The sequence below is a fragment of the Protopterus annectens genome, chromosome 8.part1, assembly GCF_019279795.1.
Source record: "Protopterus annectens isolate FY-2018-M chromosome 8.part1, PAN1.0, whole genome shotgun sequence".
Classification (NCBI taxonomy): domain Eukaryota; kingdom Metazoa; phylum Chordata; order Ceratodontiformes; family Protopteridae; genus Protopterus; species Protopterus annectens.
Window position 1 is genome coordinate 33125859 of NC_056742.1, and position 24353 is coordinate 33150211.

The window sequence follows — 24353 nt, forward strand, 5'->3', positions numbered from 1 at the left end:
CCCCTACCCAAAACCCTTAACACACACACACTTACCTAAACTCAAAACCACAGCGAAACCCAGAAGTGTGAAATTCAAAACCTCTGGTATTCGAGGTTTTAAATTTCACACTTCTGAGCTTTTGCTCTTCTCAGGATTCCACTTTATGGGCTCAAAAAAATGAATTTCGATATTTTAGTATTTCGAGCTTCTAAAGTGAATCCACACACACACATATATATATATATATATATATATATATATATATATATATATATATGTGTGTGTGTGTGTGTGTGTGTGTGTGTATGTGTATATATATTTATATATATATATATATATATATATATATATATATATATATATATATACAGAGAGAGAGAGAGAGGGGGAGAGAGAGAGAGAGAGAGAGATTCATTTTTAACTTGTCTCAATCCTATCTCATTAAGCAGTGAGTCTTTTCCAATGAGATTGAAAAGTGACTGTCTTCCCAAACCACCAGGGTGTGTATGTGAGGGAAGTGAGGCCTGATCTCATACCAACCTGGTTAAGAAAAAAACTTTGGTTGCTCCCTAGATAATGAGCTCATCTCACGATCAGTGCTTGCTCACAAAGTAATACATGAGCAAATGTATTACAGGCTTGGGAGAATAATGGCTGGCAGGTCACAGGACTACAGGGCATAAAAACACTTACAAAATACTTCAATGCCTCATTTCAATGAAAGAATGGTTTTCATTCATGTTGGAAGGTAATTTGTTTTGTGTATGTGTACATCTACACGTACATATACATATATGGATACAGATAGATTAACATAGTTATAGATATAGGAATCATTTAAAATACTGGCATCAATAGATCAATATATAGATTGCAATATAGATATAGATGTGTGTGTGTATATATATATATATATATATATATATATATATATATATATATATATATATAAAATTTATAGATACAGATACAGATAAAGATACCAATATAGATTTACAGTAATCAAGCTTCTTGAAAGCTACTAAAACTATCAGGCTATGTTTCTTTAAGATTTAGAGAAGGAGCATTTCTCTCTTATGTATCATGCTTGTAAGAAAATGAACTTCATAATTCTATATAACTCTTGGAGAGTCTAATTGTGATAAATATTTACTTGTGTTAAATCATGATAAGTCCTATTTCAGTTAAAATAATAGCAACACAAAATCTTAAGCTAGGGACAGGAATAAAGCCTCCGAGTGTGTGTGTGTGTGTGTGTGTGTGTGTGTGTGTGTGTGTGTGTGTGTGTGTGTGTGTGTGTGTGTGTGTGTGTGTGTGCGTGTATAGACTCCATGCACTATAGAGATTTAAGGTTACAGAGCCAGAGATTTGGCGTGTGCCCTGGAATGATGCTTGCTGCTTAGTATTGGCTTTTGATCTGAAATGACCCAACAGGAAAGGCAAAAATAAAGAAAATCAATAAATATGTTTATAGAGAAGCTACGCTCTGTATTCTCATTTATCAGGATATTTATTTTGTGGACTAATCCTATGAAGAGAAATAGAAATGGCAATATACGTTTTGTGGAAGCTAATTGACAGTACTATAAACGTATTCAGTGTACAAATAGAAGAGAAACTCAATTTCATGTGACAAATCTGATATGTATTTCTATTTAATCTTACAGGATGTGACTGACATATTTAAAATTTACCTTAGCATGTGATGATCACTTACTTTGCTTTAATTTCCTGCCTAGAGTAACTTTTATGAAAGCAAAAAAAATAAATAAATAAATAAAGCAAAACTGGAATATAATCCAGTCTATTCTACTCATGACTGCTTTAGCATAAGAGCTATCACTGTTCTTTATCAAAATTCTTGCATACTCAAATCAGATTAAATAATGGCTGCTTATCACTGTGGAGAATTATAAAGATGAGAATGAATGCAAATTTTGAAAATAATGGTAAATTTCTCTGAATCTTTTTGGTATGATTCAGCATGTCTCATTTTCACTTTCAAGGCCTTGAAGTTCACTAAGTAATTTAAGTCTTTCAAGCTGTATTGTTTAGATAGGGAGACTCTATCAGATATTTTGTTGCCTGAAACTGCTATTGGGATCATACTCTCTCCCTTTCTCTGAAGAGCAGAGCTGAGCTGCTTGTTAAATAGTCCACATGCAGAGACTACACTTGAATGAAGAAATGTATTTTTTTTATCACTCCTTCCAAAGTATATTTAAGTGTTTCTTTTCTGACCTCTTTATGTTCCGATACAGCAGGCTTTCTCCATGGCAGTGCATAAAATGTGACAACACTATTTTGTATCTAGAAAATATTTCACTATTTTATATGGCGATTACATTTTTTTCATACTACAGTACAGCAGGTTTGCAGTTTTTATTCATTTTTTTCTAAATGTTTTCTGACAGTTTCTATATCAGAAAGAAAATAAGAATGCCTCCTTATTATACGATGCTTATGGCACTACAGTAGTAGCATATATAGACTTTTTTGCTGATTATCACACATATTTTCTATAGATATCAAATATTCTGGAGTGCGGCTATTATTAAAGCTGTATACTCTTCAACCTGCAAATATCATTTTTTGCCATAAATAATTCATTTTATGTTCATTCACATTTAATTAAATGGGGAATGTAAGCTTCTAAGAAAAGATGTTGACCGACATTTATAGCAGACCATATTTCACATGTATTGAAAAAAATATCTTTGAATTCCAGAAAGAAAAATGTTTCTTGCAAAATTATATCAAACTTACTATAAAGCAAAAAAAAAAAAAAAATCACTTTAATTCAGGGATATAAAGAATTTGACTGTATTGTAATCCTATCTATTGTTAACAGAGTGCTTTGTGAAGAAGTATTTCAAATTTATAAGGGTCCTATTTCTGTTAATTCAGAAGAAGAAGAAAACAAAGCAAGTCATTAATGCAATATGTAGATTCATAGCCTTTATGTATGCATGATTTCTATAAAGTAACACACATATACACATATATCGTTATATGTACATATGTATAAGTATTTAATGATATAGCTGGTTAATTATCACTAAACAGATGGCCAATAGGTGTGTGAGATCGACAATCCCTAGGTGGTGGAATATTCCATTTTTCCCAGAGATTGTACATTCCAGGAGTTCAAATATATATAATAGCAGGGGGTGGGGTGCTGGGGGGGGGGGTGATCCCTGCAAAACATGATGCTTTCTTTCTGTTTTTTTTTTGTAAGTTTTGCATGAGCTGAAAAGATTTGAAGCCTGAATAAACTAAAACACTTTTGGTGATTCCTGACTGATAGAGCTGCTTTTTGTTTTACCTACTCCATTTTGTTTTCTGTTTTCAGAAATCTGCTCAGCCTGGTGTTTTTGTTCTATGTGAGAGGTAGACACTTAAATTATCTAGGATGAACATTTCACATGTTTTTTTCACTGGTTAATTGTTTCTTGAGTGACACTTAACTACACAATACATTTCTGTCACTGTGTCTTTTGCAGAGCAGATTTCAAGCCTTCCTAAACTAAAGCACTGCTGGAGATTCCCTACTGGGTGTGGAAAGTAAACCTATATTTTTGTCTGTAACTCATAGTTTTGCATTCTGTTTTCATCTACTGTATTTTGTTTTCTGTTTTAAGAAATCTGCTTGGTCTGGTGTTTTTGTTCTGTGTGAGAGGTGGACACTTAAAACTATCTAGGCTGCACATTTTACATCTTTTTTTATTGGTTAATTGTCTCATGAGTGTTACTTAAATACACAGGGAATTTCTCTGCCTTTTGCTGAAATTATTTCAAGCCTGCATAAACTAAAGTACTGCTGGTGACTCCATGCTAGTATTTCTCGTCCAGCCTCCCCATTGTTTTTTAACCCAGTGATTTTAAGCTGCCCACCCCTACTGTAAATTGAACTTAATAACCTCCTTTCTTTCTAAACTGCTGTTGATAAGTGAATTATTTATTGTCCTCTCTTGGGCTTGTATGAAAAAAATGCATTTTGCCTCTCATTGTCTGTTCTATTGATTTACTTGATCTGAATTCATTTTCTAGTTAGCTGTTAGATAAAGTGGTGTATTCTTACACTCTAGCAAGCACTTGTTTTGACATAAAAGTTCAGTGGATTTTCCTTCAAGTGCATTGGGAGGTAGCCTGGTATGTTTAGGTTGCGAAGCACTTGAGAGTTTTGTATGAAGAAAATAAGTGCATTTTGTCTATCTGTTGAGCTTTCTAAATTGCATTGTATCTGATCACTGCAGTTTATCTGCTTTTTACTGTTGCAACTACATATTTTCTGCATGTTTTCAACTGTATTTTAAGCCTAGATAGCATAGTCTAGATTCAGACCTGCTTCAGACCTGCTGAATATAGCCTGTTTGTGTTACACACAAGCACTAAACCAGCCATTTTACATTAAAAGTGGCTCCCCTTCACCCTTGTGGATCCAGCCTGTCTGAGCTGAGGATTGCTGGAGGAAGGTTCAATGTGTACTTTCCTATTGGCAGATTAGCTTAAAACTCTTTACTTTTGCCTGCATTTAAGCTTCACATTTTCTTGTCACTGCTCATAATGCAACAGGAGTTAATGATGCCTTATATAGATGTAAACAACTTGAAATACAATTTTCCCTAGACAACTGTCATTGGAACCCTCACAAGCTTCTCTGTTGCACTAAAGACAACTTAGTTGTGCAGTGAACAGCGTTGCCACACCTATCATCTGCAACCCTCAATTTAACAACACTTAATAGTCCTAGTGCAAAAACTGGTCAATCTAGCCCACTCCTTTTCCTAATAGCTTGATAGTCCTTTCTCATATTGTAAAAACCGCTATAATGGACAGACAGTTTCCCACAATTTTTCCGGCTGGCCTGATTGACATAGAAATACTCATGCAATGTAGTAATTGCCTTATATATACTGACAACCATTTACTCCTACAGCAAACAAGTACCCTATATGAGAGATGTAAATACACTATGAAACTGGAATCACTTCTCTCATGTAGTAACAAACCGGATACAAAACAGGTTGTCAGTACACACTACTGAGTACCTCTGCCCATGTGGGTCTATGTGTCATGTTAAGGTGTTTGCCTTACAAACACAAGGTGTGGGGTTTGAGTCTCACAAGGGATAATTGGCTAGGCTTAAAATGGCTCGCAAGGGCAGTTAGCTTAGTACTAATCTATGAACCTATGAACCTATGAACTCTTCACCTCTCAGATAATCTAAGGACATGACACATAGACCCACATGGGCAGAGGTACTCACTAGAAGTTTATCAAAAGTTCAGAGGCCTCCCAAATGTAAACAGAGTGCACACACTGTTATGCAAATAGAAACCAATACACATAATGACACATACAAATGTATCTCAACAAATAAGCCCCTAAGACAAACTACCTCTAAGCCAAATGTCCCAGTCTTTGGCGACTCCATAGTGAGACACACAGATGTTTCCCCTCACAAGGCTGGACAAGGAGAATGTTACAGTCAGCTGCATGTCAGGTGCCAGGATCTATCATATCATGCATGCGCTCAGTCAACAATAAGTATCATTATGACTCTGTCATAGTTCATGTTGGGGTGAATGACTTGAGACATATTTCTCTGGACTATATGAAGAGAGACATGACTGAACTGTCAGACTGTGTGTCCCAGGCAGGTATTGTCCTAGCCCTAAGCAGCATTCTACCTTCTTTCAGGATGATGGTACAGTATAAACAAAAAATGATTGACTTCAGCAATTGACTTAGCGTCTGGTGTCAGTCCAGGGGGAGCCAGTATCTATAAGCCTGGGATGACATGGTTGACAGGCCACACTGCTTTGCAAGAGATGATCTGCAGCTGTCTTCTCCAAGGTTTCAGATACTGGTAAAGGTGCTTGCCTCCCCCAAAGTACCTTTTTAGGGAATGTCAAAACAAAAACATTTCTGATGTAACAAAATCCACCCGAGGCAAACTTAAGGTTCTGCTGCATAATGATAGAAGGCTAAACATGAAGCTGCACTCCCTGGAAGCACTCCTCACCTTGAAAGATGCTGATATCTGTGCTGTCAATGAGACATGTTTCAAGGCTAAGGAGAGTACCCCGGCCGAGCAAGATTAGAATGCCTTCCACATGTTCAGACCTCAAAATGAGCATGAAAGAACCAAAGATGGGGGTGTATCCATCTTTATTAAAGCAAAGCACACCTCAAAACTGGTCAAACAGTATGACTGTCTGAAACTACTCCATGTCCAATTACCTCTAAGCAAAATACTCTTCTGCATCACTGCTAGCTATAGGTCCCTCACCATGGACCAAAAAAGCACATCTCCTACCTTGACTTACAGGAATCACTCTCCATACAGCTCGACACCTTAGTCATGGGTGATTTCAAATATCCTTCCATCAAAAGGTTGACATATATGAGTGCAAACTCACTCACCCAGAGGTTTCTGGACTTTGTTAATTCAAATATGGTGGAATAGATAGTCTGCTCCCCCAAAGTGGCTCAAATGTCCTAGACGTAGTATTCACCAACATGGGGAGTCACTATACTCCCCCCTGTGTGATGCCTTCCCTGGTAAGGTTGGACTATAAAGCTGTCTCATTCAAAGTAACTATTGGACCTGACATCCCTACAGGAGAAAAAAAACTGAAGAACTTTTCCAAAGCTAACTCAAAGACAACAATGACTCCTGTGCAGAAGTGTACTCATGCAGAGGTGTACTCAGATGCCCTGTATAAACACTTAAACAGCTGTATAGACTCAGCTGGAACTGGCTGGATCAAAACCAGATCCTCCCAAAAAAGCAAGCCACCCTAGTGCACCTCAAGTATAAACATGTTATATAACAAGAGGAAGAAACTGATGTGTAAGAATAAAAGGGAACTGACTCAGCAGAGGAAGAATTACCTCCTCAGCTTGAATAATCAAATCAGAAATCTTGTGAAATCCTCTAAAGCTAAGCATGAAGCTGAAATAGCATCCCTAGCTAAGGATAATTATGAGGCATTCTTTAATTACATCCAAAACCTAAAAGGAAATGCCAAGTTTTGTGCAGAACTGGTACTAGATAGTACCACTCATACTACACTGGAGGAAATCATCAATCTGCTAGTTGACAGATTTGGTGCAAACTTCATCTCCCCTCCCGGCCCCACTGGTCATACCCCAAAGCATACCTGACACCAGTCATCTGCCTTGCATCTCTAGAGATCAGGTCTTAGCTGCTCTCTCCAAGGCAAAAAGATGGTCTCAATTAATCCAGATAACATCCCAGGATGATTATTAAGCAATCTAAAACAGGACCTAGAAGATCCACTTAGCACTGTCTTTAACCATAGCCTAAGAACTGGCTTTGTTCCAGCAGAGTGAAGAACAGCAACACAAATCCCCTTGCACAAAGGGGGACCATCAACAGATCCTGGGAACTTTAGACCCATAAGCCTAACCAGTCTTATCTGCAAGACCATGGAAAGAATCATCATGGACCTTATCAACAAGGGCATAAGGGTCCTACAAACTCTTGACCCAACCCATTTTGGCTTCATTAAGGGTAGATCATGCTTATCAAAGGTGGTGGACTTCTTCGAGAAAGTCATCTAATCTCTAGATGAAGGTTAGACAGTACAAACCAACCTTTTTGACCTGGCCAAGGCTTTATATACAATCTTCCACTCAGGTATCATTGAAAACCCTCTCAGTTAGGGATTAACTGTTACATCACTAGATGAGTAGCCAATTGACTCACCGACAGATCACATATGGTCAAAGTTATTGACTCCACCTTTACCAGTAGACTCATTACCAGTGGTTTACCATAATGTTCTGCTCTGAGTCCATTACTGTTCAGAATATACTTCTCAGAAGTCCAAGCTAAATCAAATGGCTTTTGGCTTACTAAGTTCACTGACAATTGGAAATTGGGTGTAATCATTGAGTACCCCAATGATGTTAACATACTACAGGAAGGGCTAAGACAGACAAATGACTGGTGCCAAAGCCACAGTCTAAAACTAAATGCAAAAAAAGTGCATTATTATTCCCTTTGGCAAAGTAGAATTCCCTGCTAACTACAGTATTGACAACACCCCTCTAAGCTCAAACACAGTGGTGTAAGACCTAGGAACACAGATAGACAGCAGTCTGAGCTTCATCCACCAACTTTCCTCTGTGGTAAGAAGAGAATTCTGCATTGCCCACCTCATAAATAAGGCATTGCATCCAGGTCAAGGGATGTTATATCCCCACTGTAATTGACCATCATCAGACTACCAATAGAGTACAATGCTTCCTTTGCATGTACCTCAACAGACACCTGCAGAAGTTGGAGAGACCACAAAGGTTCCCCACCAAAAAATGTAGGGCCTCCAAACCATGATGTACGTGGATAGACTAAAAACCTTGTCACTATACTTGTATCACAGGGGCTGCTGAGAGGAGACTTGTGCCTGGCCTACAGGGCAGTCTCTGACCCTGCCTGATCAATATGCTTCACATACACAAATCTAATGTTACAAGAGACACTTGCTCTAGAGTTTTTAACCTAGGCTGTGACATTAATAGAACATGCTGGAGAGGCAAATATGTCTCCCAGAGACTGCCGTTCCTCTGGAACAAACTTACAGTTCAGGTGAAGCAGAGCTCCTCAATGATCTTATTCAATTGCAACATGGACAAATGGATGGGAGACAGCAAATTCACCCCAGGGCACCCATGTCCCTCAAGGAAAGGGGGAGTCAGTGTTGATCACAGACTAGCTCTGCAAAATACATTCACTTAATTAGAACATATGATGCAGCTTGGGATTAACATGGCTAGGCTTGTAAGTGCACTAGGGCTGCTAGCCTAGTAACCTCCTATGAACCTGTACGAATAATTCTAGGCGCGTGCCCAGTAGCTTATCAATGTGCGTAATTTCAGTCAATTTAATCTGACATTAATGCACATCGATATAAATGTTATTCAATGAATTTAAGTATATATATATATATATATATATATATATGTGTGTGTGTATAAATATATATATGCAACTTTGTGGGACCCCAGTGTTTAGGGTGATGCTATTTGAGTGATGTTTTCCAGCTTGACCTATTCGTGGCCTTTCAGTTAGGAAGTTGAGGATCCAGTTGCATATTGTGTTTTCTATGCCCAGTTTACTCAGCTTAAACAGCAGTTGTTGTAGAATAACTGTGTTGAAGTCCGAGCTGAAGTCTATGAACAGCATGCTTACATAACAGTCATTATTTTCCAGGTGGTCCAAGGTATGACGAAGTGTTAAGGCTATAGCATCTGCAGTAGAATGATTTGGCCTGTATACAAATTGTAAAGGATTAAATGTAGCAGGCAGGCATGATGTTATATGATCCCTGACCATTTTTTCGAAACACTTCATCACTACTGAGGTAAGTGCAATTGGCTGGTAATCATTTCATGATGCTGGAGATGATTTCTTGGGCAGAGGTATGATGCCCGTGGTCTTAAATCATTTGGGGACTTTTTCCTGTCTGAGAGATATGTTGAAAATGTCTGTGATGACTGGTGCCAGCTGATCAGCACAGTTTTTAAGTAGTTTCTCCGGAATCCTTTCCAGACCAGCTGCTTTGGCCATATGATCCCTATGTAGGTTCTTGTGTACTTTTTCCAGGTTGAGGCATAGCAATGTGGTATCTTCATTTGTGGATAGTCTCTCTGGTGATGTTCTTTTCAATTCCTTGAATCTGCTGAAGTAGATGTTTAGCTTGTTTAAAACGTCCAAGTTATCATCACATCACATGGGTGGTGGCTTATCGTCTGTGATGTCTTGGATCCCTCTCCACAGCTACCAAGAAACTTTCTGGTCAGAGAGGTCTCTGTATTTTTAGACTATAGGCCTGTGTTGCTACTCTCACACCTTTGTTCAAGTTAGCCCTTGTCTTTTTCAAAGCCCCTCTGTCTCCAGCCTTAAAGGCAGCATTAGGTACTCTAAGTAATTCATATACCTCACTGGTGAGCCAGGGTTTTTGGTTGTCTCTGATAGTTACATGCTTCAGGATAGTGACATCAATGCATTTTGTGATGTATCCCAGAACCTCTTCAGTGTACTCTTCCTAGGGTTGCCACCTGTCCCTCTTTGTAAGCAACAGTTCCTCTTTGGGCAGTTGTGTCCTGTGAAAAAAAACTAAAAAACAGCAAACGTCCTGAGATTTTAGGACAGAAAAATAGTTTCTAAGTTTTCTTTAATAGTTGCATAAAACAGTTATTTGTATCTGAAATACCCAAATGTTATATGAAATAGCAAAAGCAACTCAAATGCTACAAGAATAAGCTTTTATTTTGGCAAAAAAGTGAAGTTTTGTCCTTTGCAATGGCCAAGGGTATGTTTTGTCCTGCAACATCTCACATTTCTACAAAAAATGTCCCACTTTGGGGATTTGAAAAGGTGGCAACCCTAATTCATCCAATATAATACATTGATTTGTGATGGCAGACTCTTTAAATAGATTCCAGTCAGTGCATTCAAAGCAGTCTTGTAGAGCAGAGACAGCACTTTCAGGCCAGATCCTTATTTGCTTCCTGAAAGGTTTTCCCCTTACTAGGATTGATTTATAGGCAGGGATAAGCAGGATAGAAATGTGATCTGAGCTAACAAGATGGGGTGGGGAACTGCCTTGAATGCCTGTTTAATATTTGAGTACACTTGATCAAGTGTGTTTTCACCTCTTGTAGAGAAGTTTACAAACTGTTAGTAGTTTGATAGCACAGTTTTAAGTTTGGTCTGATTGAAATCCCCACCCAAATGCTGACACACTCTTGAGTTCTTGTTTTGCAGATCAGAGGCTAACTGGTATAGACTGGTGAGTGCTTCATTAGTGTTTGCACTCAGAGTTATGTAAACTGAGTTATAAAGATAATTGAAAACTCCCTGGGCAAGTAGAATGGATGACATTTAATTGTAAGATATTCAATGTCAGCTGAGCAATAGCTAGTAACAACACCATTGTTTTCACACCAGCTGTTGTTGATGTATATGCAGACTCCCCCACCTTTTGTTTTGTCACTGAGAGCCTCTAAACTGTCTGCTCTGAATACTGAGAATTTGTCTATTCCAACAGCTTGGCCGCTGATATCTGAATTTAGCCAAGTCTCAGTGAATATAATAATGCAGCTGTTTCTTACCTTACTGTTTGTCTTAATGTCCAGCCTGAAAAAGGCCATTTTATTATCCTGAGATCTTACATTAGCCAGCAACATAGAAGGAATTGCAGGCCTGAGTGGAGCTCTTCTTAATCTGACGTGGATGCCAGCTCTGTTGCCCCTTTTCCTAGGTTTGTCACATCTCCTATACTTTCTACTATAAATAGATAGATAGATAGATAGATAGATAGATAGATAGATAGATAGATAGATAGATAGATAGATAGATAGTTAACAGAAACTATAATGTGTTTTTTTTTAATGTAGTGTGACATAAATAACAGACCTTGTATTTATGATGTGGATTATCTTAAATGTTATCTTGGGTGTTTTCAAAAAGATGGGTGTTAACTCTTAACCAAACAGAGAGTGTGCTGAAACCCAGTATTTCAACATCATAACATTAAAGTCACAAATAATGACACATTCTCCTCATGCTCTAGGGATTTTCATGGAGTATATTAAACCAACAGCAAGTGTTTCTGCAGGGGCAAACACCTCTGCTCCCCCTACAACCCCTGCTAATTATATATACTAACTCCAAGATTGCATAATCCCCGAAGAAAGGAAATATACCCCCACACCAGGATTGTCAATCACGCACAATTGTTGACCACCTGTCAGCATCAACTAAATGGTGTCAGTCTCTTGGGTGACAGCATTTTGTAGCTTCCACAGGATGCCCGTATCAACAACTTCTTGAAGTGTATCAGATGCCATTATCACATATAACTGAATAGTTTTGCTTTCTGTTAAAAAAAAACTATAAAACACATTGTGCAATTTATATCAATGCAATTACAAAATAAGCTGAGCAAGCATAATCTCAGAAGATTGAAATAATTGCTCTTGTTATGCAAAATGTTGTCAGAGTTCTCTCCCTAAGGATGTTTCAAAACATGTAAATTTAAACTAAATTTATGCAGTTAAAAGCTAAGAACAAACTGTTTTTAATCATATATTTGGAATGGTAAAAATAAACCGAAAAAAGACAGCTGTGTGTGCCCCAATGACTTCAGATTAAAAAGCCTTTGAGAGCCATGTGAAAACCATGTTAGCTAGGTCAGGAGTTATAATCAGCTCATTGACAAAAGGTACCTTGTTCATTCTTATGCCAAGGATGTTTTTGGCATAGGCCCCAGATGACTGGTAATTTTTATAGCTGGGTTTGCTTCTGTGCATCACCATATATGAGCAAGCATGTTTGTTTAATTGTAATGCTTTTCATGGATAACTTATTTTTTTATTATTACTGTCCAAAGTTGTTTAGAAAATGAGCTTCATATGGTGCAGTCACTTTACAAATAAGCTCTTTATGTCAAACACTTAAGTGTGAACTACAATGTGTATATAGCTTTGCATCCTATGGTCCTCTTGATCACTTCTTCTTCTTTCGGCTTTTCCCGGTTAGGGGTCGCCACAGCAGATCACCTGTCCGCACATGATTGGCTGTGGAGTTTTACAGTGTCAAGTTGCCAGCCCGGAGCCCAACCTTCCACAGAAGGCACACACACACACACACACACACACACACACACACACACACACACACACACACACACACACACACACACACACTCACACCTAGGGCCAATTTAGAGTGTCCAATCCACCTGCAGCATGTCATCACTTGCCTGCCATTATTCCTATGTTCCTAATATAGTCAAGTTTTGGGCCAAACAAGTTGTGAAAGTGTAATGGATATAAGAGAAAAAAATCTGTGTGTGGACCTTTAAGAGGATATCAGTTTAAAACATTGAAAATATGAAAAGAAACATAATGTAAACTTTATTGAATAAAATAGGAAAAATATTAAATAACAATGGAATCTCTAATTTGATATTGCTTGTATAACCATGTTTTCTGGATGAATATAGTGCCAATTTTTGATGATGTGAGACAGGTTAGAGACTGTGAGATGGGTCTACTACAAAGCTCGGGTCAAAGTCCTTAACAAAGACAGGGGTCTAGGACTGCCAGGACCCCAGAAACTCTGACGGTATACATGTACTTTTGATGCATTTTTTTGTCTTATTTTTGAAATATAGTTGCTTGTCAGTCATTCCTTTGTTCATTGATTACTGCTACCCAGAAACATTAAGCATGTTGCTGTCAATGTTGTGCATGTACACAAATAAAAAAAAAAGAAAAACATGTGGCAATCCTTCTTGCTGTTTTATTTTTCAAATGATCAATTCCTTTCAGTCAGATAACGCCCAGACCACCAAAGATAGTACATTATTGTGTATAATGATGATGTCTGTTTGCGATGGATTGTGAAAAAAAATGTTTGAGACAATGTAGCAACCCCCCTCTGCCCAAATAAAAATGTATTAGACACAGCATAGTCATTTTGTATTGAGTTCAGTAAATACAATACATTGTACTATATTAGTCTTGCCAAGACAGATTAATGACTGTTTAACCATGATCAATGAAAAGCAGGAAACTCAGTTTTACCTACAACCAGCGTCTGTAAATCATGAATTATATCTGCTTTATACACTGTGTATTTACAGATGTCAGATTTGATTTAAAATGTGCACATGAAAATATTCCAGCTTTCTATCCAGCACCATGCAGTAGCCAAAATAAAGTATTCCATTTCACATTAAACAAATACAAACTAGTCCTGCAAACCCGTATTAATGAATATTTACCTTTATCAAGTGACAGCATTGTCAGTATTTTCTTTCTAGATATAAACTGTGCAACACAACAATTATCACCACTTTTTGACAATGTTCATTTCACATTAAACAAATACAAACTAGTCCTGCAAACCCGTATTAATGAATATTTACCTTGATCAAGTGACAGCATTGTCAGTATTTTCTTTCCAGATATAAACTGTGCAACACAACAATTATCACCACTTTTTGACAATGTTCGCAACAGATATTGTACTTTGATAAAAAATGTAATAATGATCATAGTTATTTATTTCAACTTTGTTTTACAAAAGGACAAAGTTACCACAATAAAGCATTCTAACTTTCTCCCCAGAAATAAAGGTTCGATATTACAAGATCAAAGCCTTACTTAATCGAATAAGTAAAGCTCAAACTTGTAATATTGATTTCGTAAATTGTCGAATAGCTAATTTAACACAGGGGAAACACTTCCCTTGGCCGTTCTGTGGAGTATGCCCATTTCTCCAATATGGAGTGATCTCGGAGTTGGTATATTTAGGGAGGGGGGTATGGGGAGCAACCCCCCCACTTGATTTTGTATGTAAAGTTTTTTTTTTATTCAACCAAGGGAAGTGTTTCCCTTGGCTGAATTGGTCGTTTGACAATTTTAGCTGTTGATATTACAAGATCGTGCTTTAGTTATTTGATTAACTAAAGATCTGATGTTGTAATATAGACAAGAAATAAACACTCATTCTATTAAGACAAATTAATGACTGATTTAACTTGGTCAAATCTTAGCAGGTTCAATCACTTTCATCTGCTCAAATAGTCTCTATACAGTTGACTGTGTAGACCTTAGATGTATGGCTGTAGTAACAAAGGAAGTAAATTGGCCACAGTAATGCATTTCATCTTTGTTTCTTACAAATGTACAGTAGACTTGCATAGCCTAGAACAATATAATGATGATAGTGATGTATCTCAAATTTGTTTCATACAAATACTCAAGCTTGTTAAGCCTAACACAATTCTTGAAGAAGACATAAACAATTACTTATAATACTTTGTTCTTTTTTGTTTTATTCCATATACCTGCATTGTGCTTTGCAGAATTGCAAATATCAAGCCAACCAGAACTTATGAGGATGTTTCAATGTAGAACTGTAGCAACAGAGCAACCTACTCAATTTTTGCAAACATTTATTTTGATGTTTTTGAAGCAACCACATGATCAGGGAATTGGAAAGAAGATAATTTAGTTTAATTTCCATTCCATGTTTTCTGGCTGCCAGGGTCACACTTCATAAAGAATTATGATTTTTGCCTGCTAATTTTATTTCTAGCAATTTAGAAACCTAACAGGGTTTGGGATACAGAAAAGTGCAGAGTTTGACCCCTAATGCTATTTCTGGTTGAACATTAAAGATGGCATATACTTACAGTGATCTAGAAATGGCTAAAATTATTTTAACATTTGCCCTTTGGATTTGCTATTTTTAGAAATCATTCATCTAACAAGCAGGTCAGATCATTGTGGTTGTAAGTTATTATTATTATGATCAGCTTTCAGGCGCATTTTTACTACAGTCCCAGATGACTGATACTATATCTGGAGCTTATCTCTTTAACTCTGCTGAAGATGCTCTGTAGTGGAATAATCCACAGTTTCAGTTTGAAGTAAGAGAATCAATAATCATCAATATTAGCCTGCTATTCTTGTCAGCTTCTCCTACCCAGTATAATGTCACTATCATTATAATCAATGGAGAAGCTACCACAATGGGGGAGAGTGTAAGAGAGCATAGCTGTGTAAAGGGCTGGTGTGACTTTGTTTTTCTGATGTTAAGCTTTGTTATCAACGTCTGTAGATTTTCCTGTATGTATAATACTGTCTATTTATACTGCCTTTTATTTTTGTCTGTGCCCACACTATATATATATATGTATATATATATATATATATATATATATATATATAAAATATGTGTGTGTTTGTGTGTGTGTGTGTGTGTGTGTGTGTGCGTACATATATATATATATATATATATATATATATATATATATATATATATATATATATATATAAATCTGTATTTGCACTGTTTTTGTTATTAACTTTTATGCTCTTGTGGTTTCTGTCCATTCTTTATTATATATAAACGTATGACTGTTTATTGGAAACAAAGGACTGGATTGTTTAAACTGTTGGTTAAGAACTGTGCAGTGCACATTTCTCATTCGGCTGTTTAGTTCTACTATCTGTGAGATAAATTGGTATGTTTACATTTAGCTTGAATAAGGCTGTCCAGGTAACTAGCTGTCTATAATCCTAACCCAGAGTGGTGGCTGTACTACTATACCAGGAAGAAAGCTATGAGGAATTTGAGCCATCCTTCCTCTGGAGTTTTGTGTGTGTGTGTGTGTGTGTGTGTGTGTGTGTGTGTGTGTGTGTGTGTGTGTGTGTGTGTGTGTGTGTGTGTGTGTGTGTGTGTGAGTATGTGTGTGTGTGTGAAAATAGTTCTTTGTATGAAAGGCAGTTATGGTTAATAAATAGGCACTGTCTTTGCGTTTATGGTGGAGACGGCATATCCAGGACAGCAGTGTATATTCCTTTCATGCTCTTAGGGCGAGGTTGTACTTTGTGAACTAGTTATTAAGACAGACTTTTGCGCACTTTCTTGCTACTATTTCACCCTTGATTGGCAGTTGTTGGATTACAACTCTCATGAGTGCCATCCATCTCAACATCATATTGTGTGGCATCCTATCATGTTGGTGTCACATAATGGCAGTGCTATTATTCCTCTGTTATATTTGGTGGCTGCTGTGAAAGCCACTGTCACATTTGGTGTCCAGTTGAGCAGTAACTAGAATTGTAGTTATTTTTGTCAGTTTAGTTTTGGAACATGCGGAAAATGATAAATGATCTATTTTACTCTCTGACGACTATTCTAAAATGTATGTGGTCTAACTGACAAAGAAATGTAAATGAGTAGTAATCCAAAAGGCTAATATGTCCAGCATGGAGATGCTGTGTACAATGTAACTTGAAAATAGTTTGCAGGAGGCAAAAAAAAGACAACATTCATACCAAGAGGACATTAAAACCCAGCTGGAAGAGCAGAGACTGGTACCTTAAATGAAGCATATGGAACTTTAGGCTGCTACATAGATGCCTTTTCTGGAGATGCAGATAGAGATAGCAGGCACAGAGGGGAGAGAGAACAGAGAGAAAAGCAATGCCAGTAGAGAAAGGACATACTCATTTTATGCAAGAAACGTGAGCCATAGGGAGGGAGGAGGAAAAACACCTAAGAAACCTAGGTCAGTACAAAACCTTTTCCTCAATATAAGGAGGGTAATAAGGATTGCTTTTAAGGGCTCTGAAATGGTGTGTAGTAATCCACACCAAGTTGTTCAGTGGCACTGGGTACGTTTTTTTAACTCCCATGCTCAGGGGTAAAGTTACTTATGCATTTTTTAAAATTCATTGATGCTGATTGCTTAAATCATGTCAAAGTTAAAAAAAATGTTTATAGACACCTCCAGAAGAGATGAAGTAAGGAATATTTTAGTGCTGCATGAGCACTGTATACCTCACTCACAGCCACAAAGACCACCATCCATAGATGTACCAGTGGAATTGTGTCATGAACATCACTTCTCAGTTGGCATACAAAAATGACAGGGGAGGGCACATTCAAGTAATTTGTTAATTGTGTCAAAACAGTCAGACATGCAGAATATACCTTCATAGAGGTCAGCTGGATCACCCATCATCAACATTATCAACTTCGCCTTTGCTGTGGGACTCTGCATATGCTGGGTTGTAGAGAGTAATGCACCAACTTGAGGGGAGTCACCATCTTCATTAAGACTTAGTAATTTCACCCCTGTGTGTCTCACCTTGCCGATGTGGAGCTACCAGCAGTGGAAGGTATGTGTCTGGTATGGACTGTTACACAATCCTCAGTGATGGTTTCCCTTGTAACCTGTCCTCAACATATGATGTGCATTTCTGGTGCCAGCAGGTATAGAGGCTGTGCCCATGGAGTGTGTAGAAAATGCAGTGGTCCTATTGCCTGTGTTCAGTACGCACAGGAGAGTTTAGATCACAATAGTGGTGTGCTGAGAAGCTGAAAATCTTCCTACATATTCTCCATTAACACTACAGGGAAAAAGGATTACCAAAGATGACAACAAAAGGTAGATGACTGGGCCAACATGGCAGATGACCTTGCACCTGCCACTAACATACCCCTTAATTGTGAACAATTCTGCCATCATTATAGTGACTTAAAAGGAAGAAATCCTGACCTCCTGGGCCATTGAGATGCCGAGGCAAAGAAATAGGCTTACCTCCATATACAAACTACCACTGTTTTTTACTGAACAGGAGGAGACTGGAATTCTTGAACAACAATGTGATGTACGTATTGGAGTGAATTGCTTTGTTGTGCGACAGACATGATTAGTTTGTGCTTTGCTTGGACTCCAGATATATCTATATCTGTATATATATATATATATATATATATATATATATATATATATATATATATATATATATGGATTCACTTCAGAAGGTGGAAATACTGAAATCTCGAATTTCAGTATCTCGAGCCCAAGAAGTCGAATCCACAAAGCAACGAAAAGTAAAAACCGCAACATTCAAAACCTTGAGTACCGGATGTTTTGAATTTTGCAGTTTTACTACACACTACACACACACACACACACACACACACACACACACACACACACACAAAATCACTGTACTACATGAAAGCAGGGGGGCTGCACCCTCCCACACCCCTCCTACTTAAATATTCTCACTCCAAGGCCGCACTACATGCGAACACACACAAAACACCACCACACAAGCTACTTTCTCTTCATACACACACATCTCAGCAAGAAAACACACTAACACACCACAGCCCCTATCCAAACCCCTTAACACACACACTTACATGAATACATTACCATAGCGGAACTTTAGAAGCAGAAAATTTAAAACCTCCGGTATTCGAGGTTTTGAATTTCGCGCTTTTAAACTTTCGCTATTATGTGGATTCAGCTTCCTGGGCTCGAAATACTGAAATTCGACATTTCAGTATTTCGAGCTTCTGAAGGGAACCCATATATATATATATATATATCTATGCATGTGCTGAAGGCTGTGGGTTCAAGTTTCCAGTGATTTACAAATTGCTACATTATTTTTTCCATGGGGTAAGTATTTCTTGACAATTGCATTATAGTGCATGTAAAACAGTCAGACCCAGGTTCCATTTTATGTGCATTTTTTACTGTATTTGCACTTCTCTCTGCCAACCCTCTTTCTCACCATCCTTTCCATTATGTAATTGTATCTGTTTGCTTATTTTGATTCTCTTCATTCATTTTACATTTAAACATTGCAACATCCAGACCAGCACAATGCCACCACCCAGGCCATTCAGGCAAGTACACCACTGCTACTCTCACCAGTATTATTGTTGCCCTAAACTGCCACTGTCATCTCCACACCCCCCACTAGAACCTGCAGTAACCACTCCTCTGGCCCTGCCGACAATGGAGGTAACAAATGGCATTCATGGGCTGCTGCAGAAAATATTGAGTGGGGACCTTAATGACAGGCAGCTAGATGCCTGAACAGGGCACTTAGAGACTCTCCTCCAATAACCTGCTGATTTGCATCCCTGTCCTATATTAATTTTACCATTGGAGTCAGAACTTAGTGTTGAGGGTGCCCATGGCAGCAACTAAACTCTCACTGGGTCATGGCTGGCAGAGACTGAAACAGTGCACTCTCATTCTATCCCCATCCTGGTGTTTCTCTCCCTTTTTTGTCTATGCCCACCCATGTTTGTTGACCAACTCTACCCATCACGATTGTCTTTCATCTGTGAGTCTGATGATTCTTCTTCATTCTATTCTCCCTCCTTCATTGTGTCAGCATTTCCCCATCCGCCTAAACTATATTCTGTTTTTGTCTATATATTTCTTGCTACCTATCCCAACTGTCCTCCTTTCTCTACCTTTCTCATATTATCTTCTTTTCTTATATATACAAGTGGCACCTGACCCTATTAAAAAATCTCTCTTTCTCTACCTCCATCCTGCTCATTCTGTATTTTTCCTCCTTATGTTAGAACCACTGTTTGATTGCCCCTTTTTATTACTTTTCTTTATTCCTATTTCCAGCCATTAATTTGGTCCAAAGACAGATCAACAAACATGCTTTATCACCTTTAAGTCTGCCACATAACTTTTCTTTCTTGTCTCTTTTGTGCATGCAGAATCTCACACATTATTTTGGGGGTTAAGCATGACTAACAAGCACTTCTGCTGCTTGTATTTCCCTTTGTTTTAATAATGGTTTCAGGGAAATATTATCATTCAACCCTGGCGAATTTTGAGCATTTAGACGCATCTGCCATTTCATTTCTTTTACTTCTCCTTCATTTTCTATATCCCCTCCCCTCCGATCTATAAAATGAAGTAGAAGTAAAAGAAATGAAATGGCAAGTGTAATAAAATAGGTTTTGGTGAATTTGTGAGGCATACATATAGGGTATTCATATATATATTTTAAAAAAAATTATAATATACGACTTTAAACAAAAGACTTGATAAAATTGTTTTAATTAATAGGAAATGATGTAACTAATTATTTGTGTGAAATGATTGGATGCTGCTTCTTTTTAAACAGTAAGGATGTGAAACCAAAATGACTCTGATGATGCTATATGAATTTAGCGAAAGTGCTTAGTCTTTTTGGTGGTGTACAATAAATTTTACGTCTTATATACTTCTTATCTACGTGGTTGGATTTTTTATTTTTATCTTTTAAAAGCTGTTTTACCGTCTGATATTATTTTTTGTGAGCCAGCACTGTCCTCTACTAGTCTCTAGTGTGAAACCTGATATTAAAAGCATTTAGCAATGCTTAAGCTTTTTAAGCACCCTTATGCACTGCTAAGGTCAGGTTTTGTGCTAGGGGTAGGCTGAACATGTTTAGCTCTTTCTCAGTTTTGCAGCATTCCCATGACACCACATGCACTGAAACTGTTTTCTGTGTAGAGGAGTTACTACAATATAGTGAAGAAACACACGTTTATGCATAGTGCTGAATACACAAAGAATGAAGAAATAAAGTTTCAAGTTTCCCCCTATGTTTTATCAAATCATTAAGCCACAATGGATGGTTCCCCAATGAACCCCTGAACATCAGAATGTCAGAGTTCCAATGGTCAAAAGAAAATGATGACTCAGAGATGTCAGGAGATATAGGTGCATCTCTGTTAGTGGTGGCCTATTCCTGAACCAATCCACCACCCTAATCAGCCAGTTTATGCCTGACATTTCTGGATAACTCAGCTTTCCTCTGCTGTACCAGCAATGGGAAGTGAAGGCTGGAAATAAACCACAGAAAACAGTTAGAGGCTTCTGGAAAGGGTATAGTCTTTATATTTTGTGACACAAGCCAGGGAAGCTCACAGGAGTATAACCTGAGAAACTATGGTACTGCATCACATGCACACACCCATCTCTCCTGTGAGTCCCCAATAAAATGCATGTAGTGGAATATACAACTTGAAAATACCTTCTATATTCCAGGTTGGTCAAGTGTTCTGCAAATCCCTGAACAGACAGCCCCGCTTAGCTGAGAGATACTTGAAAATAATGTAATAAGCACCACTACAGTGGTAAAGCTGGTACTGCACTACCCATCATTGACCATGCCTTTCTGACAGCTTTGCACCCAGGTTAGACCCTCCCTGATTTGTTTATTTATTTGTTTGTTTTCTTTTGTTTTGTTTTTTACCAGGAAAGAGTGAATGAGAAAAGCCCCTTTCACAAGAGACCAGTTAAGAAAAGTTCTAATAAAATATTATTAATATTTTATCCTGTTTGTTGACCAGATAAGCCTGCTGGACAAATTATCCCTTTTCAGGGGCCATCTGTGAGCACACTTTGATTGAATGACTTGCTGAAAGTCACACAGTAGGTCAATAAAGGCAGAAGAAATCAAACCTTGTGCCATGGAGACAGGAAGCAGTTTATTGACTGCAGTGAGTTTTAGTCTTCTTTGCTAAATGAGGTTATGGTAGTCTAAAATGCACATTATGTTTTGCCTTTATCCTTGACTCTTGCACTTTGATGTTAAGAGCTATGATTCCACTGAAGTGCATTGTCAACCAAAGGACTGAAACATGGGAGATATTTTTTTTATTCCCATGTATGGTGTAGTGTAGCCATATCTTTCTATGTCAATAGCTTATCAAGCACTTACTATCTCCTTTTTCATAGGACTAAGGGAATTACAAGACAAGTGAGTCCTGAGATCATTCCCACACTACCAATACCCACCCTTAAGCCTTGTCTCTCATTTTTGGAATGTCCAGGCCAGTTATGCCAGGATTAAATTAATAAACCAAATCCATCCAGTTGTCCAACTCTTTTTTTAAAGGTAGACAGTGAGTCACACTACCTAACTTGGAGATGAAGTTTGTTCCAAAGAAAAGGTAGGCACTGTGTGACAAATCTGTCCTTCCTGTTAGGCTTATTTATTTGTAGTATTTGGTTTTGATATCTGGCCCTAGTGTTATCTGGATCATTTGACTGATAGAGGTAGCAGTTCTTCTGCTGCTGAATGCCTAAAATTCACAAGTATAGCCTAAGGAGTCTATATGAATGAAACTAAATATAGCGATAAAGCCTCCAGTGTTTCTCTGACATTCAGATCTTTTAGGTCCTTGATCTTTTTAGTTACAAAGCTCTGGAATCTTTCAGTTACTTGATATTCTTTATAAGGTACATCCCAAAGGGGGCATGGTACTCAATAATGATGGATCTAATTAAAGCAGAAGAACGGAGGAATCAGGACTTCTTTTGACCTGGATGAAATACGTTTTGCTATGTATTGTGCAAGGTAAATTCAGTTTCTATCCAGCTTTGCAATGTGGTAGTCAAGTTTAAGGGAGCTGTCGCTCATCTACTCAAGTCTCTCACAAACTTTTTTTCATTTTGAAAAATGGTTTGCTATCTACACTTTAAGCAGGAGCTAGGTGTTGCTTACCATATTGACATCAGGCTTGATTTTAACTTATGTGTTTCTGAAATATAGCCTGACAATCCACTTATGCTGTACTGAAGAAGTAAAAGGAAAGGCCAAAACATCATGTCCATAGATAGTTTGTTTTTATTGGCTTGAAAGTACCCATAAAGACATGGCATGGACATTCAGAAGCCACTTAGGTGACACACTGATATGTCCTTAAGGGTTCATTTACATATATCCTATGGGCCTCCTCTACAGGATGTAAAGGTACTACACAGTGAGGACTCTAGTTATGCAGTGTACATAAGTGGTATACCTCAGGGATCAGTCATGGGGCCTCTGCTCTTTGGGATATACTTCTCAGAGGTGCAGGACAAATCTAGTGAGCTATGTCTGACCAAGTTTGCAGATGACTGCAAGCTAGGTGCTGTCATCAATTCCCCTAGTGATGCGGACATCCTCCAGAAGGGTCTCACCCAAACAAATGACAGGTGCCAGAAACATGGCCTCAAATCGAATGTCAAAAAATGCATCGTCATCCCTTTTGGGGAGAGAGACAGCCCCACAAATTATCACATTGATAATAAGGTACTAAGCACACAATCTGTCATGAGGGGCTTGGACACACAGGTTCATTGCAAACGGACTTTTGACCACCATATTGCTTCCATTGTATGGAAAACTTTCTACATGGCCCACCTCACTAGTAAGGTTATCTCATCCAGGGACAAGGTGGTCATAACATCCCTGTATTCTTCTCTTATAAGACCCAGTATTGAGTGCAATGCCCCTTTCAGCATGTACCTCACAAAACACATGCAGCAGCTGGAGAGATCACAGAGGTTCCTCACCCGAATAATCCAGGACCTCAAACATCTATCCTACACAGATAGGTTAAAAGTCCTGTCCCTCTTCTCAGTCTCCTACAGATTCCTCAGAGGTGACATCTGTCTGGCATACAAAGCAGTGTCAGACCCCTCCCCAGTGGGACTGCTGCATATCCGCAAGTCAAGCTCCACTTGAGTAATCCACACATGCAACTTCAACTTGGTCTGTGACATAAATAGGACTTGTTGGCAGGAGAGATTTGTGTCCCAGAGACTCCCATGGTTGTGGAAAAGTCTCCCTCTCCACGTAAAGAAAAGTACTTCATTAAACATTTTTAAGCGCAACCTGGATAACTAGATGAGGAATGGAAAATGCACCCCTGGGATTCCACCTGTGTCCCTGCTGGAAAGTGGCATAGTGTGCTGACTTATTGGAACATGAGCAAAATTCTTGGCTAGGCTTGTAAGGGCCTTAGGTCCAATAGCCTAGTAACTTCCTATGATCCTATGGATCTTTCTTGCAGGTCTGTACTGAATGGTTTGCCTGTGTGACCGTTTTACCCTTTGGTTTAAATGCTACAATGTTACACTTTTTGGCACAGAGCTTGAGTCCTGTTTTTGTACAATAGCTACTGACAAGTGCAAGCTCATGCTGGAGTGCATATATTAGAG